The sequence below is a fragment of the Lithobates pipiens genome, unplaced genomic scaffold (assembly GCF_037356315.1).
Source record: "Lithobates pipiens isolate NorthernLeopardFrog02 unplaced genomic scaffold, aLitPip1_a1.2 Scaffold_16, whole genome shotgun sequence".
Taxonomy (NCBI): domain Eukaryota; kingdom Metazoa; phylum Chordata; class Amphibia; order Anura; family Ranidae; genus Lithobates; species Lithobates pipiens.
Window position 1 is genome coordinate 591,664,404 of NW_027507748.1, and position 14,779 is coordinate 591,679,182.

Below are 14,779 nucleotides of genomic sequence, written 5' to 3' on the forward strand. Positions count from 1 at the left end.
GATCAATGATATATCCCCTTCAGGTATCTCATGAGTCATTCATGTGCAGAAGAAACTGGATCCCAATCCAATAGGCAGATTTTAAACATAAGTGTCTTCACCTTACATATCCTCTACTGCATACAACCAACTTGCATCAAGTGATTCTGTGAAATAGCTCCACCACAGAGAGCCACAAAAGGCATGAAATAGTGTCATATGTCGCTGTGTGACTCGCGGCGTGTGCAATGTGTCTCAGCTTACTGAGCGGAAGTGGAGGGCTTCTAGTGTTATGTGCGTCAGGCCTCGCTCCTATGCATTTCACGCTCTAGCACGTGTCATCAGGAAGTGGGTCTGACGCCATTTTGCTGGAGCCTAAATACTAACAGGTCGGCCGCCATTGGTCAGAGTCAGCCTTAATACTTTCCATGATGAAATTTTAAATTACCAAAAAATTACCAAATAAAAAGTGGTTTCTGCTTACCCTTTGACAGGCATTTCTATACACATAAACTAAATGCAGCTAAAACACTTTTAATATATATTTTTAAAAACAACATCGGATACAGCTTTTTTTTTTTCAGTTGATAGAGGGAGGGGTTTGATTCACTTTTTTTGTTTGTTGCTTGTGTTGTGATTGGGGATATTTCCCCAACCTTTGTTCTGGTGGCCATAAAAGTGATATACAATTCCAAACTGTATGGTTGTCTATGGCACAGATGTAGAAGAGGGATCTTCTGACTAGGAAACCTATTACAGTGACAAGTGCCAAAGGTGGAATTTCTTTTTAACTTTGAGGAAATTTATACTCACTTCTGGGACAGGAAGTGAAGGGAAATCTCCCTTAAGGGGACACAGGCAGCTGTAAAAACTTGACAGAGGATCTAATCCTTCTGCACATTATACAAACTAAAACCATTATGGTTCTGCCTTGTTGTGTTTTGTTGCGAACATGCCATGGGCTCATTTGGCCAACGCTCGGTGGGAGGGTATGTTAGCACAGCTACCTATTTTTCCATATATCACCACCACATGCTGTCCTGTTTTGCGATCCTGGTTTCATGGCAGATTGCACACGTGACATTTGGATAAGATTATCTACTGTAAAAGTAGTTAGGAAAAGCACTGCCTCGTGTATTGGGGAAGATTTCAGGTATGTTAACGCAAAGCAGTAAACTTGATTTTTTTTTTCTTTACTCTCCTTTTCAACATACTAATGCATTTTTTAGATCAAACCTTTCTGTTTTAATAACATTCCTTATTTCAGACCAATTGATATCGTCACTGGGTCTTTGTGCTTCTCTATTGAATGCAGGCAGATCATGGCTGGTGGGAGGGGCCAGCTGGGTACTATATGTAGCGCCCTGCTCCTAATGAGCCAACGCTATTGTTTTTGCAAATTGAAGTTGTCTGAAGCTGCAGTTTGGCTCAGGCTAATTATTTTAAAGTTCTGGTTTCTGTGCCAGTTACGCTGGGTTGTGCTAGTTCTCACTTGGCTGTAGGTGTCGCTGTCACCACTGGTAAGTGTTAGAAATGCAACAGGCTGAACGCATTGAATACCACTTTTACTGGGAAATAGCCCAGTGGGAGTGGTTCGCCCGCTGTGCATTCTGGGTGGGGGTACTTAAGGTATGGATGCCATTTTGAGGAGTCTCTTTTTCAGGGGTTCGTTATCCCAACTTCATGGCCCTCCTGGCTTGGGGGTGTGCTGCCTGTTCCTGTGTCTTGGGGCCGGCTGGCCCGAGGCTTTGTAACTGAAAGGGTAGGCCCAAAAGTCTTGGAGCCTACCGATCCAGGGGTGGTCCTGTGCTGTCTTGCCTGCAGAGAGAAGCCAAGTGACTGGAGGATCCAGGGGAGGACTTTTCCAGGAGAAGACTGAGCAACAAGGCTGGTATCTCTGGAAGAGCCTGGAGACTTAGTTGAAGGACGCATCCCGGGTCACCTACCACACAGTATTGAAGAAACTGGTACTATGTGACAATTATTTAATCTCCTATCAAGTTGCTGGTTGTGCTTTCCTTTGGCAGAGGATTGTACAACGATTTCATTTAAATTGACAAGTCTGTGGCAGAGACTTTGTTTGAGCACCTCACCGGCTGCTAGGCCAGTGAGAGGCCTATCCGGTGATTGCTAGATCCAGTCTGTGGAAGCTGTTTGTCCTATGGATCAAACAGATACCTCTAAGCCGCAATTACAAGGTACCTGAACTCCCCTTAACCCTCTATCCCTCTATTGCAAAACCTTGTTTATCTCAAATAAATCTTTCGAAAAACGACTAAGTGTCGCAGCTAACATTCTTTAATTTACTCTACAATGGGACCCCTGAGATGGATACAGCGAGCAGGTGAGGTAACGGTAAGCCCAATAAAAATTCAGAAGCTCCTTCGGGAGTCAGTGCTACATATACATAGCTTCCTGAAGACATCACAGCACCCTGCCTCAGCACTCTTCTCAGGAGCCCTCAGCCCTGATGTAAGCAGAGGGCTGGCTTTTGGGACAAGTTATACAAATATTGAAATGCCACATGGGGGACGAGTGTCCGTCTGGAGGAGGGGGATTACCTCTGGAGCCCGCATTTGTATGCAGACCACCATAGGTAACACTCACATGTGACGTTGAGCCTCCGTGATTGGAAGAACTAAAACCCAATGAGTGAAAAGGGTGAACTGGGGAGGAAAGTGCTAAATGATGATGGATATTCTCCAGCCAGGAAATGAGGTGCGCTCTGTCTGACAGGTTGCAGCTGATCCCCTTGAGAAAGTCTCCCATGATGAAACACGTCAGGGCAGGGCTAGTGCTGACTTCATCATGCCGTCACACCCCTGGTGGTCTGTTTGTATACTGCTCTGTAATACTTTGCATAATGGGAGTACCTTTTCTCTATAATAAATAGTATATGTGGTTTTATGCTATGGAGTTTCTTTGATTTCTATCTTCTGCCAGTATTGTGATACATCCCTGCTGGAGAGGCCTGTGGGGAATGGGACAAATGGGAATCATTTAGTCTGTACATGACAGTGCATTTGGCTGATCTCTAACACCACACCTCCTATAATTTGGGGTCTTGTGTTCCGGTAAGAGGCTGGTGTTTTCTATGTGGTGCTGGAATTCACAAGAGGTCACAGATGGATTTATGAATATCAGTGGTGGACTTTTATGTATTTCTTTATGGCTTATATGCACGATTTGCACATTATGAATAGACTTACATTGTAGATTGTGATTTAAAAGGCACAGCGCAATATTTTTTGGAATTATGCAGTTTCAGGTCACATTGTGCTTCTCACAGTATACAGTACAATTAGAGTAAAGAATTTCAGTACAGGAGAGGAGCTTGTACAACTGTGCAAGACTGAAGGGAAGGCTTTTATGAAATTTGAATCCCTTGTGGTTTAGCTATTAAAGGAGTCCAAGGAGCTGAAATAAATCTATAGCTAAAGTAGAAACCCCTTAAATAAATATAATACTTCAAAGAGCAGAATCACGCAGCAACCAATTAAGAGATGACCAAACAGGATTGTACAAATCAGATCCAACACTGTGTCAGTGGGCCCTATAGAAATCACTTGGTCTAGTATGGCGATAGTTTCAGATTTGTGTCTACTTGGTAATCACAGCAATGGTCCAGGGCACAGTTCTAAGTGTCATGGTGCTTTAACCACTTCAGCCCTGGAAGATTTTACCCCCTTCCTGACCAGAGCACTTTTTGCTATTTGGCACTGCATCGCTTTAACTGATGTTGTGCAAAAACAAAATTGATGTCCTTTTTTTACCCACAAATAGAGCTTTCTTTTGGTGGTATTCGATCACCTCTGCGGTTTTTAATTTCTTGCTCTATAAACAAAAAAAGAGCGACAATTTTGAAAAAAACGCAATATTTTTACTTTAATGCTATAATAAATTCCCCCAAAATTATATATATATATATATAAAAAAAATGTTTTCCTCAGTTTAGGCCGATATATGTTTTCTTCTACATATTTTTGGTAAAGAAAATTGCAGTAAGCATGTATTGATTGGTTTGCGCAAAGGTTATAGCGTCTACAAAATAGGGGATAGTTTTATGGCATTTTTATCTGTTACTGTTAACTGTTAGGGGGCTTGGCTACGAATGACACTTCACAGGGAGCTATGATCAGTGACAGTGTCATTAGGCAGAATGGAGAGATGCTTGTTAACATTAGCATCTCCCCGTTCTTCAGCTCCGTGAGATGATCGCGGGTATCCCCGTGGCGATCGAGTCCGCGGGACCCACGATCCTACTCACAGAGCTCCCAGCGGGGTTGTGCGGACGTGACCACAGCGCAGCAAATTCAAAGGGATATACCTGTACGTCCATTTGCCCAGCCGTGCCATCTGCTGACGTATATACACATGCAGTGGTCGGCAAGTGGTTAAAGTTGGCTACACACACCTATGCTGGTGATTCACTGGTACTTGGCAGCAATCTTATTTAATCCCTCAATCTTCCATTAACATCTTTGGCATTCGTTTTTCTTTTTGTTTGTCCAAGTGTCCTTTTTTATTGTGTCTATTCACTAATAAGTGAAGCGAGGTGAATTGCCAGAAAAATTGCAAAATCTAAGCCAAAGTGGCTGAAGTCGATAAAAAAAAAAAGCTCTCATTAAAATATTTTTATTTCAGTGTTTCTGGGCTATATTTTACCATTTCCCTAAAAAATTTACCTGAGTTCACTGAATAGAGCATTAAGACAAAACAGATCTTTATAAAAACATCTTAGTTACTTATTTTATTAGGGTGAACATTTAACAAAACATGTAAAAGAACATTTCATTGCGATACTATGCGAAACAGTGATGAAGTGCACTAATTCAAAAAGCTAAGCAACAAAAATAGACAAAAATGCATTAATGCGTATCCCTAAAAAAAACAAAAACAAAAAAAATGCAATAATATGCGATAATATGAAATACTATGTCAAACAGTGATAAAGTGCACTAATTCAGGAAGCTAAACAGGAAGCTAAACAGAAAAAAGACAAATATGCATAAATGACTATCCTAATAAAAAAACAAAAAAAAAAAAACAAAAAAACATAATAATATGTGATAATATGTGAAACAGTGATAAAAGTTCTGGGGGGGCGTGGTTAGCCTTGGACGAAGATGGCCGCTTAACTCCCGAGCTCCGTCTGGCCTGTGTCCTAAACTCCCGCTATTGGGGATTATTTGCTTCGTTTTATTAGCGGAACATGGGCACCTCATCCCGGAGCCGCTCGACATCCCGTTCCCGCTCTCCAAGGGACGCAGATACCCGTGCTTCACTTACGATCCCGGAGCTCTTCAGAAGCCAGGGACCTAATATGGCGGCAAACTCTCCCGCCCGCGGCCACATCGGAATCACGCTGACTCCCACAGTTCAACCACCAGCACCGGGGGCCAACCACCAGTCGCCCCATCAACACCCAAGCCTACAAGACCTGCAGGCAGTGGCGACTGACATAAAGGACACACTCACAGCCGCCATAGCTGACCTCCGCCGTGAACTACAAGTGATCTCCGGCCGAGTACAGGCGGTGGAAAATCAGGCTATGCAACAACAACAGGCGATTCAAAGAACCGATCGGCGGGTAGACACCCACACTTTGCAGCTCCGTGACATCCAGCGGCATGTCGAGGATATCGATAACCGGGGCCACAGGCATAATCTAAGAGTGTGCGGCCTACCAGAATCAGTAGACCAAGATCAGCTTGTGCCGGCGGTTGTGACCATCTTTAATCGCCTGCTTGAGAGACCTCCGCAAACTGCCATCGCTATGGACCGCATTCATAGAGCTCTCCGCCCCAAGGGCAAAGAGGCAGACCCGCCTAGGGATATCGTTTGCTTTGTAAATGACTTCTCGCTAAAGGAGGACATTCTTAAGAAAGCTCGAGAACAACCTCAATTACTACACGAGGAACACCCGATTCAAATCTTCCAGGATCTGTCGGCAATCACGCTCAGACACAGAAGAGACCTCCGTCCACTGTTGGAGGTTCTAAAACGAAGAGAGATACGATACCGCTGGAGGTTCCCATTTGCCCTCCAAGCCACACATCAGGGCCGCATAGCTACCTTGAGAGTTCCTGAAGAACTAGACCTCTTCTGCCGCACGCTGGACATACCATACGTGGACTTACCGAACTGGTATGCCGATTTCCACATCCCTCTCCGCAGCTATTCCGGCTTGGATTCTGACCTAATGGAGACCCAAACCTCTCACTATCGACGTCGTAGATCACCGTCCACAGGCAGACCAGGCGGGGGACCTCAAGCCAGACTCCCCCCTGCAAGCCCGACGGCGGCGCCATTACCGCGGAGAGCACGCAGAGACCGCTAAAGTGGAAAGCACTGTCTCCCAGGTATACATTTTGGTTTTTATGACTGTTCTTTGTCATGAACACTATACCTGGAATGAAAACATCACTCTCTGTTCATTTAATTGACTCAGCTCCCAATTGTGTCTTCCCTTCACTTGTACACTGCAACTCAGGCGGCAACAGCCCGGTCATAATGATAACTACATGGAAGCTCTTGCACCGAACTCTATGCGGTGTCTTACTCACAACTACGATCCGTTGATTACCTCTTCAGAGTGATAGTTCCTCCCGATTTGCCTATGCTAAAGGAATTTTTAGCTCCTGCTGGACTCTTTGGATAACTACCCGACTTTCTTACTTTGCATAGCTGATTTACACGACCCGCCAATACGGGATCTGAACATCGATGCCCCTCCATTACCACACGGCGCTGAACATCCGTTCTTTCTCTCTGCTCAGGAGACACATATGTCTTTATATGTGGTCAACGTAGATCTTTGATACTGAGCATCCATATCTGATACCCAGATCTTTGTCCTAACACAGGCACTGACTCCTGGACGAGCTGCTAAGGGACAACCACTTGGCTTTTACACAATCAATAATTTTGTTTGCAGCATTGAATGTGAACTATCCATTAAATCTAAGTGGATGGTATGTAAGTAGACTCGTAGATGCAATACGAATATATTCGATGATTTTCACTGGCTAAATTAACAATACTATGGGTAGCACTGGTAGAGGATTGGGCTCCAGTATACCCATTCCTGATTTGACATCCTATGAGAAGCGACGAATAGCTCGTCCCGGGAGGGGGGGGGGGGGTGCGGGGAGGGACTTCATATGGGAGGGGGGGGGGGCTGTTGTGTTTTCTGTTTTTGAGTGTGGTTTTGGAGGCTGATGCGATCAGGGGGACTCGCTCTGCCCGCAAACTCCTCCCGTCTCATGTGGGGCCTCCCCTGGCGCTAACCCTCCAGACGACTCCTTCTATCAGATGGGAAATTACCTTTACGTAGATTCATGTATGACGCTGAGCATTGATTACATACTGTTCCTCTGCTCAAGCTTTTAGACCGGGCTGCTTCACATTACAGTGGGAAGTAAGAGGCACAATTACTGTTAGCATGGGAGTGAGTTAGATGGTTTACCCTGTTTTATGTTTTATGTTTGAAATCGAATACATGTTTGATTTTATGTTACCTCTGCTTACAGTTCCGGAAGCAGTCCCGTAGCTAGGCTTTCTGCATGGTAGATAGATCAAACAAATGATCTCTTATTCATCTCGTGTTCTCTGTTTTAACACAGATGTCCTACCATCATATAGGGGTAACCCCTATGCACCAGAAGTTGCCCTGCACATTGCTAACGCAGTAATTTATTTGAACCAGACGCCTTGCTCTCTAAACTTAATAATTGTTCACACGATACAGCCCTCCCCTAACCATACTCCTTACTCTTTTGATGATTATGGTTTGGGCCACGGGCCAGACGGACGGTAATTTATTGTGACACTTTACTTATTTGAAGTTGGTCCTTGGACCTCCATAGTGAATAGGTGGAGGCCACTGACCTTACTCTTTATCTATAACTAGAGTATTTGATTGTACGCATCTGCACCCTTGACTTCGTCTAATACTAAACCAACCCCGCAACAGTGGCACCTTGATACCACATTACACACACACTTTTTTGACGCCACTGGCTATTCCTGGCAATTGTACATTTGTAGTTCCCTGGATCCCTCAGGGGTCCTAGAGAACTCCATGCCATTTACTATATAGTACCTCGACATCAAATAGTCGACAATACTTATAGTTCGAGCCGAGCTCAGATTTCTGGACACTTAAAGACTTCAAACACTAGTACAAGCCTTATCTTATTACGACCACCCACCTCTCGGTTGCTGGGTCTTACTCTCCTCTCCGACACACACGCTACTCACAGATTCTCAGTTCCCTTTAAACGCATAGAACAAAAATGCCTACTCGCACGGACACCTCAACGCCTCTTAGGGCAAAAATTGTTTCGCTCAATGTTAAAGGACTGAACGTTCCAGAGAAACGTTCCAAGCTTCTCCTTACAATGCACAGAAATTTGCCGGATATCATTTTTCTACAAGAAACTCACTTCAAGACCAATTCAATCCCAAAAATTTGTGATTATAGGTACACCATTGCCTTCCATGCAACTTCCCCGTTAACGAAATCAAAAGGAGTATCTATCATCTTCCACAAAAATTGCCCCTTCGTACTAACTGACCAGCTCATAGACATCAATGGTAGGTTCATCTTTCTTAAAGGTCAATATGCTGGCACTACTATCACCCTGGTCAATCTATATGCCCCAAATACTCATCAAGTTAACTTTTTTAGAGAAATAACATCATCTCTGATCTCTTTTCAAGAAGGGATAGTGATCTTAGGTGGGGACTTCAATGTTCCCCTCAACCCCATCCTTGACACATCCTCAGGCACATCTTCAATTCCATACAGAGCCTTGAAATCCATCAACTCCACGCTGACGACCGTTTTATTACACGATACATGGCGAACACTACATCCAGACTGCAAAGACTATACGTACTATTCAGCCCCCCGCGACAGATATTCCCGTATTGACTTCCTATTTCTCTCGCAGAAGGATCTCCCACTGTTACAAACCACTTCTATTGACCCAATGGTTCTTTCGGACCATCATCAGATCTCCATGACGCTACAGTTCCCGGAGACCAAATCAGCAGCTCCTATATGGAGACTCGATTCTTCCCTGCTCACAGACCCTGTCCTATTAACAGAAATCACCACCCATTTAAAAAATTACTTCGATGAAAATCATGAGTCTGACACCTCCCCTCTAAATAACTGGGCGGCCCATAAATGTGTGATAAGGGGAACCCTTATAGCCTTGGCAGCCAAACGGAGAAGGGAAAAAAAGAAACTATACATTGATCTCCTAGCCCATATTAAGAAACTAGAGTTAGTACACAAACGCACCCAAGCTCTAGCGACGCTCCAGGACCTCTCGAAAGCACGTGCGCAACTTCTGGAAATGCTAGATAAACAAGTCAAACGTAAATACATTCTGTCCAGAAAAACATTTTACGAATATGGTAACAAAACTAGCAAAATATTAGCTAAGGCACTCCAAGCCAAACGGGCATCCACTACTATTCACTCGCTAACGGATCCTACTGGAAGACGGCTTCATAAATCTACCGATATAGCCAATCATTTTGTTCAATACTACACTAAACTCTACAATCTCTCCACAACGGACCCGCACTCAGGCCTACCATCGAAACTTGACCGCATTAAAGATTTCTTACACCAATACAGCCCCGCTCCCATCTCAGATGATACGGCTCGAGACCTGGACTCTCCCCTGACGATAGAAGAAATAGCGAAGGCTCTAAAGCAACTTAAACCAGGCAGGAGTCCAGGCCCCGATGGCCTCACAGTAGCGTACTACAAGACCTTTGCAGATATTCTTCAGCCTCATTTTCTCTCGGCTTTTCAATCCCTCTCTGAACCCATATCCCCACCAGCCGACATATTACAAGCCCACATCACGGTAATCCCTAAACCCGGCAAAGATCCATCTGTTGTGACCAATTATAGACCTATCTCCCTATTAAATGTTGACCTAAAATGGTACGCAAAAACTTTGGCCAATAGAATATTGCCGCTTCTCCCTCAACTTATCGGCCTTGACCAAGTGGGGTTTGTCCCTGGTAGGGAAGCTAGGGACAATACCCTGAAAGCAATAAATATTAACCATTGGATTACAACCTCCCAGAAGCCTGGTTTTATGCTGTCGTTGGACGCGGAGAAGGCTTTCGACAGGGTGGCATGGGACTATATGTCCGAAGTTCTCAAGGCGATACATCTACCCCCAAGTATGCTGAATCTAATACAAGCCCTATATTCAAACCCTACGGCAAAGGTTAGGGTTAACGGTCACCTGTCGGATGCCTTCTCCGTGTCGAACGCTACACGCCAGGGATGCCCACTGTCCCCGCTTATCTTCATTTTGACCCTAGAACCTCTCTTAAGAAGACTTAGAGCTAACCCTGACATTCGAGGAATTGATGTCAAAGGCCATACGTATAAGGTAGCTGCATTTGCAGACGATATTCTCCTCTTTCTCTCCGCCCCCCTTACTACCATTCCTAACTTACTACAAGACTTCGCCCACTTCAAGACCATCTCAAATTTGCAAATAAACTTCAATAAATCCAGTGCCCTGAATATCTCCTTACCCAAATCGGTCTGTTCCCTCTGTCGCGCTAACTTTCCTTTTCAATGGCAAACTAACTCTATCACTTACCTAGGAATCCAACTTCCTGCCTCCTTAGCTGACCTTTACACTTTAAATTTCACTCCCCTGTTGAGGAAGATATCCGCTGACTTTCGGACGTGGTCCCCAGAGCGCTTTTCCTGGTTCGGTCGGATTGCCATAATCAAGATGAACATTCTTCCACGCATCCTCTACCTACTCCAGACGATTCCGATACGACTTCCCCCTACCTTCTTCTCCGCGTTTCGCACATTATGCACATGTTTTATTTGGAATAAGGGTCGTCCCCGTCTTAGTTTCTCAAAACTGACTTCACCAAAGCTTAGGGGTGGAGTAGGCCTCCCCGACATTCGCAAATACCAGGTGGCTTGCCATCTCACCAGGTTGATTGATTGGCACATTCACGCACCACTTAAGGATTGGGTCAGTCTTGAACAAGCCTTCTCTTCCATTCCCCTAACCTCCCTTCCTTGGATTAACTACAAACACCAGTCTAAAATGCACAAAACTCACCCTCTGATAGCCCCATCACTGAACGCCCTCCAATGGGCTAGTGTTCATTACGGCATCTCATCAGCTAATGGGCCTATGACCCCCCTTAGGGGTAATCCAGATTTTAGCCCAGGGTTACACCCTTCATTTCTAGAACCAGGTTGGCCTCACACCACAGTCAGAGCAATACACTTCATTCATAATGACACCATTTGCTCTAGAAGTGACTTAGCACCTCTTACAGCTCACGGCACCTTCCCCTTTTGGACCTATCTGCAGATCCGTCATTTTTTGCTTAGTCATCATCCCAGACCACAATGGTACAGAGCGTTGACTCCCTTCGAAGATCTATGCTCTGTCACAGAACCTCGTCGCCATTTGATTGCGCTCACTTATTCCCTCCTATTCAAGGAGTGTGATAAGTCAGATATGCGAATAAGGCAGAAATGGGCCTCTGATCTTCAGATGCACATTCCTGAGACGGATTGGGAGGATATTTTCAGATTTGTCCATAAGGGTTCAGTTAACGTGCACACTCAGGAAAATGCTTTTAAAATAGCTTCCAGGTGGTACAACACTCCTTATAAATTACACATTATAAACCATGCTAACTCACAGATGTGTTGGAGATGCAAGACGGCAGTAGGTACATTTATTCACATCTGGTGGACATGCCCACACATTGTACCGTTTTGGACAGAGGTCCACAGGATGATAGCTGATATCTCTACCTACCGATTAGACAATTCTCCAGCTCAATTCCTACTACATTATTCGAACAAATCCTCACGCTCCTATTTCCAATCCTTAGCTATGCACATGGTGAACGCCGCCAGATTGTGCATCCCCTGCAAATGGCGGACACCCGACCCTCCATCAATAATTGACTGGTTTAATCGGATTGACGCAATCATGACAATGGAAGACCTTATACACCAAGCACATGATACCCCTGCAAAATTCACGACCGGTTGGGCCTGTTGGATTCATTTCAAAACCACAGATCCCTACAAAAGTATTATTCGGAACAGCCCTCCATGAACACTAGTGCGAACTATTTTCATGACATTGTTTTACTGTACTGTGAAAAGCGCTTTACTGTACACACCTACACTACTTTTATATTAACTGGACAATTTTTCATCATAGAATTAAACAACCTTACTAATACTTCAACTAGCTCTAGAGGCTTATGCTGCACCTCTACAATGGGACTTACCCACACCTGACAGCTCAGATCAACACAGACGATCCCATACGTTCTGGAGACCTACGGGCATTTGTACTTACGCTAATACGGAAACTGAAATGTGATAGATTACTAACCATTATGTGGGAGGAGAGGGAGCCCACACACTGATGTCTTAAGATATATTTTGTAATGTCATAATATGCTATAATTTGATTTGTCTTAATTTACAGGGCCGTTCGGCCTTTGTTTTTTCTGATCTTTAGTTGTGTTCCCTGATTTTTCCGTTTTATTCTTTCTGTACATTGACATAACTATATGTTCGGCAGCGGCTGCGTCCGCTGAAATCTAGTGTTATCTCTTAACCTGACCAATTGTTGTTGTTTATAAGCTGTTTTGCGTGCTTGTACTGACTTATATTCTTTAATAAAAATTGTTATTAATAAAAAAAAAAAAAAAAGTTCTGGAATCAAAGCAGGTATTCATCTGATTTTACATAAAAAAACAATAAAATAAGTCCCAAATAGGTGGATGTGCATCAAAAAGTGATGCAATGTGAAGATCACCTGCTCAAAAAACAGTTATTGAAAGTTGGACACTAGAGGATGCTATAGTTTTAAGAAATGTTTTTCTTTAGATAAGTTTTATCTTAAAGTGGTTGTTAACACACTCATTTAAAGGGTTACTAAGCCCAGTAATATGAAAATAGTTACCTCCCCCCCCCCCCCCACAGTGCCCACAGCTTATAAATCTTCTTTGTGCATTTAAATACTGCCACTATAATCTCTTTTGGATGATCTGTATACCACGGTTACATCATAAACTGCCCAGTTCCTTCTGTGCTGAGAGTTCAGGAAGGCAGAGTTTTACACTACAGCCTGTATACACGCCCACATGTGTGATGTCAATATCATGTGACCTGGCTATCTCTGAGAACAAGAAACTGTCCTCTCCAGCATAAAAGACACAACTGAACATGTGCAGGTTGGCTATTACCTGTGTATTAGCTGGCTTTCTCCACATAGACATTACAGGGAGGGGAGGGGAGGATCTATACATACAGAATAAAACTGCGATTTTACTCAATGCAGAGGATTAAACCCTTAGGTTCTACAGTGAGTATAACAAGCAAGCTATGCTGCATATACAGGCTGATTTTACTGTTGTGGGTTTAGTAACACTTTAACTTTATAGAATTCCTTGTGTTTGGTACTGCTGTGTGCTCCAGTCTCTGTGATTTATAATAAAAAAAATGCAGTATATACCGTATTTCAGAGCGCTGTTCAGCATTCTGGCGGGACCGAGATTGCCTCGCTGACATCAGTCGGGAGAGAGAGAGGAGAGGAGCTGGCTGGTCACTTGAGCACCGAACGGCACTCTGAAATACAGTATATACTACATTTTTATTTAAATAATTCACAGCACACAACATTAGCATGCAGGATTCTATACCTTTTTTTGTTATTTCAACAGCTTGAGGGGGGAGAGAGGAGTTGGCTCAGCAGCCACGATATATACCGTGGGCAGTTTACAGAGAGTAGGGCAGAAACTGGCAGGATCAGCCAGGTATTTCAGGTGATACAGGGGGCCAAACATATATAACATGCGTTAAGGGAACAGGATTTTCTTGAGGGTAATAAACGCTTTAATGCAATGCACTATTCGGTGAATTGAAGTTTTTCAGGGAAATGCTAAAATATAGGCCAAAAAAGTTGAAGTAGAAATATTTGAATGGGAGATTTTTGTTTCTACTTCAGCCACTTTGGTTTAGATTTTGCAATTCTCCTGACAATTTACCTCTCTTCACTTTTTAGTGAATAAACCCTTAAAACTGAGACTTGCATAACTCTTGCTATAGACTTGCGGGGCTCCTGCTATAAACTTGCGGGGCTCTTGTTAAAGACTTGCGGGGCTCCTGCTATAGACTTGAAGGGATCTTGCTATAGACTTGCGGCGCTCTTGCTAAAGGCTTGCAGGGATCTTGCTATACACTTGTGGGACTCTTGCTATAGGCTTGCAGGGATTTTGCTATAGACTTGCAGAGGTCTTGCTATAGACTTGAGGGGTTCTTCACTGTAGACTTGCAGAGCTCTTGGTGTAGACTCACCGCTGTAACTTTGCACTTGCTACAGACTTACCATGCAAGTTTACTGCAAATTGGAAAAGTGTCAACTAGAACTTGTACTTCAAGTGCTCTGCAAGTGTACAACATGCCAGCGAAAATGTGCAGCATGTTACCAAGACTTACAATTCTCCACTGCCACAAATTTGTGGCAAGTTATCCTTGCTATCTGGGAAGTTCATCAGCAGTCCCTACGGGGTGTGCTATACATAACCTTAACATGAATTCAGTGAAATCCCTGAAATTCAATATCTTGATTTTTTTTATTATATTGGGCCATTCCAAGTAGGACCAACTTGTAAGGCATTACTGGTACATATGCAGGCCATGGCAATTATTTCTTGTAATAACGACAGCTCATATTGCTTATACTGATATACC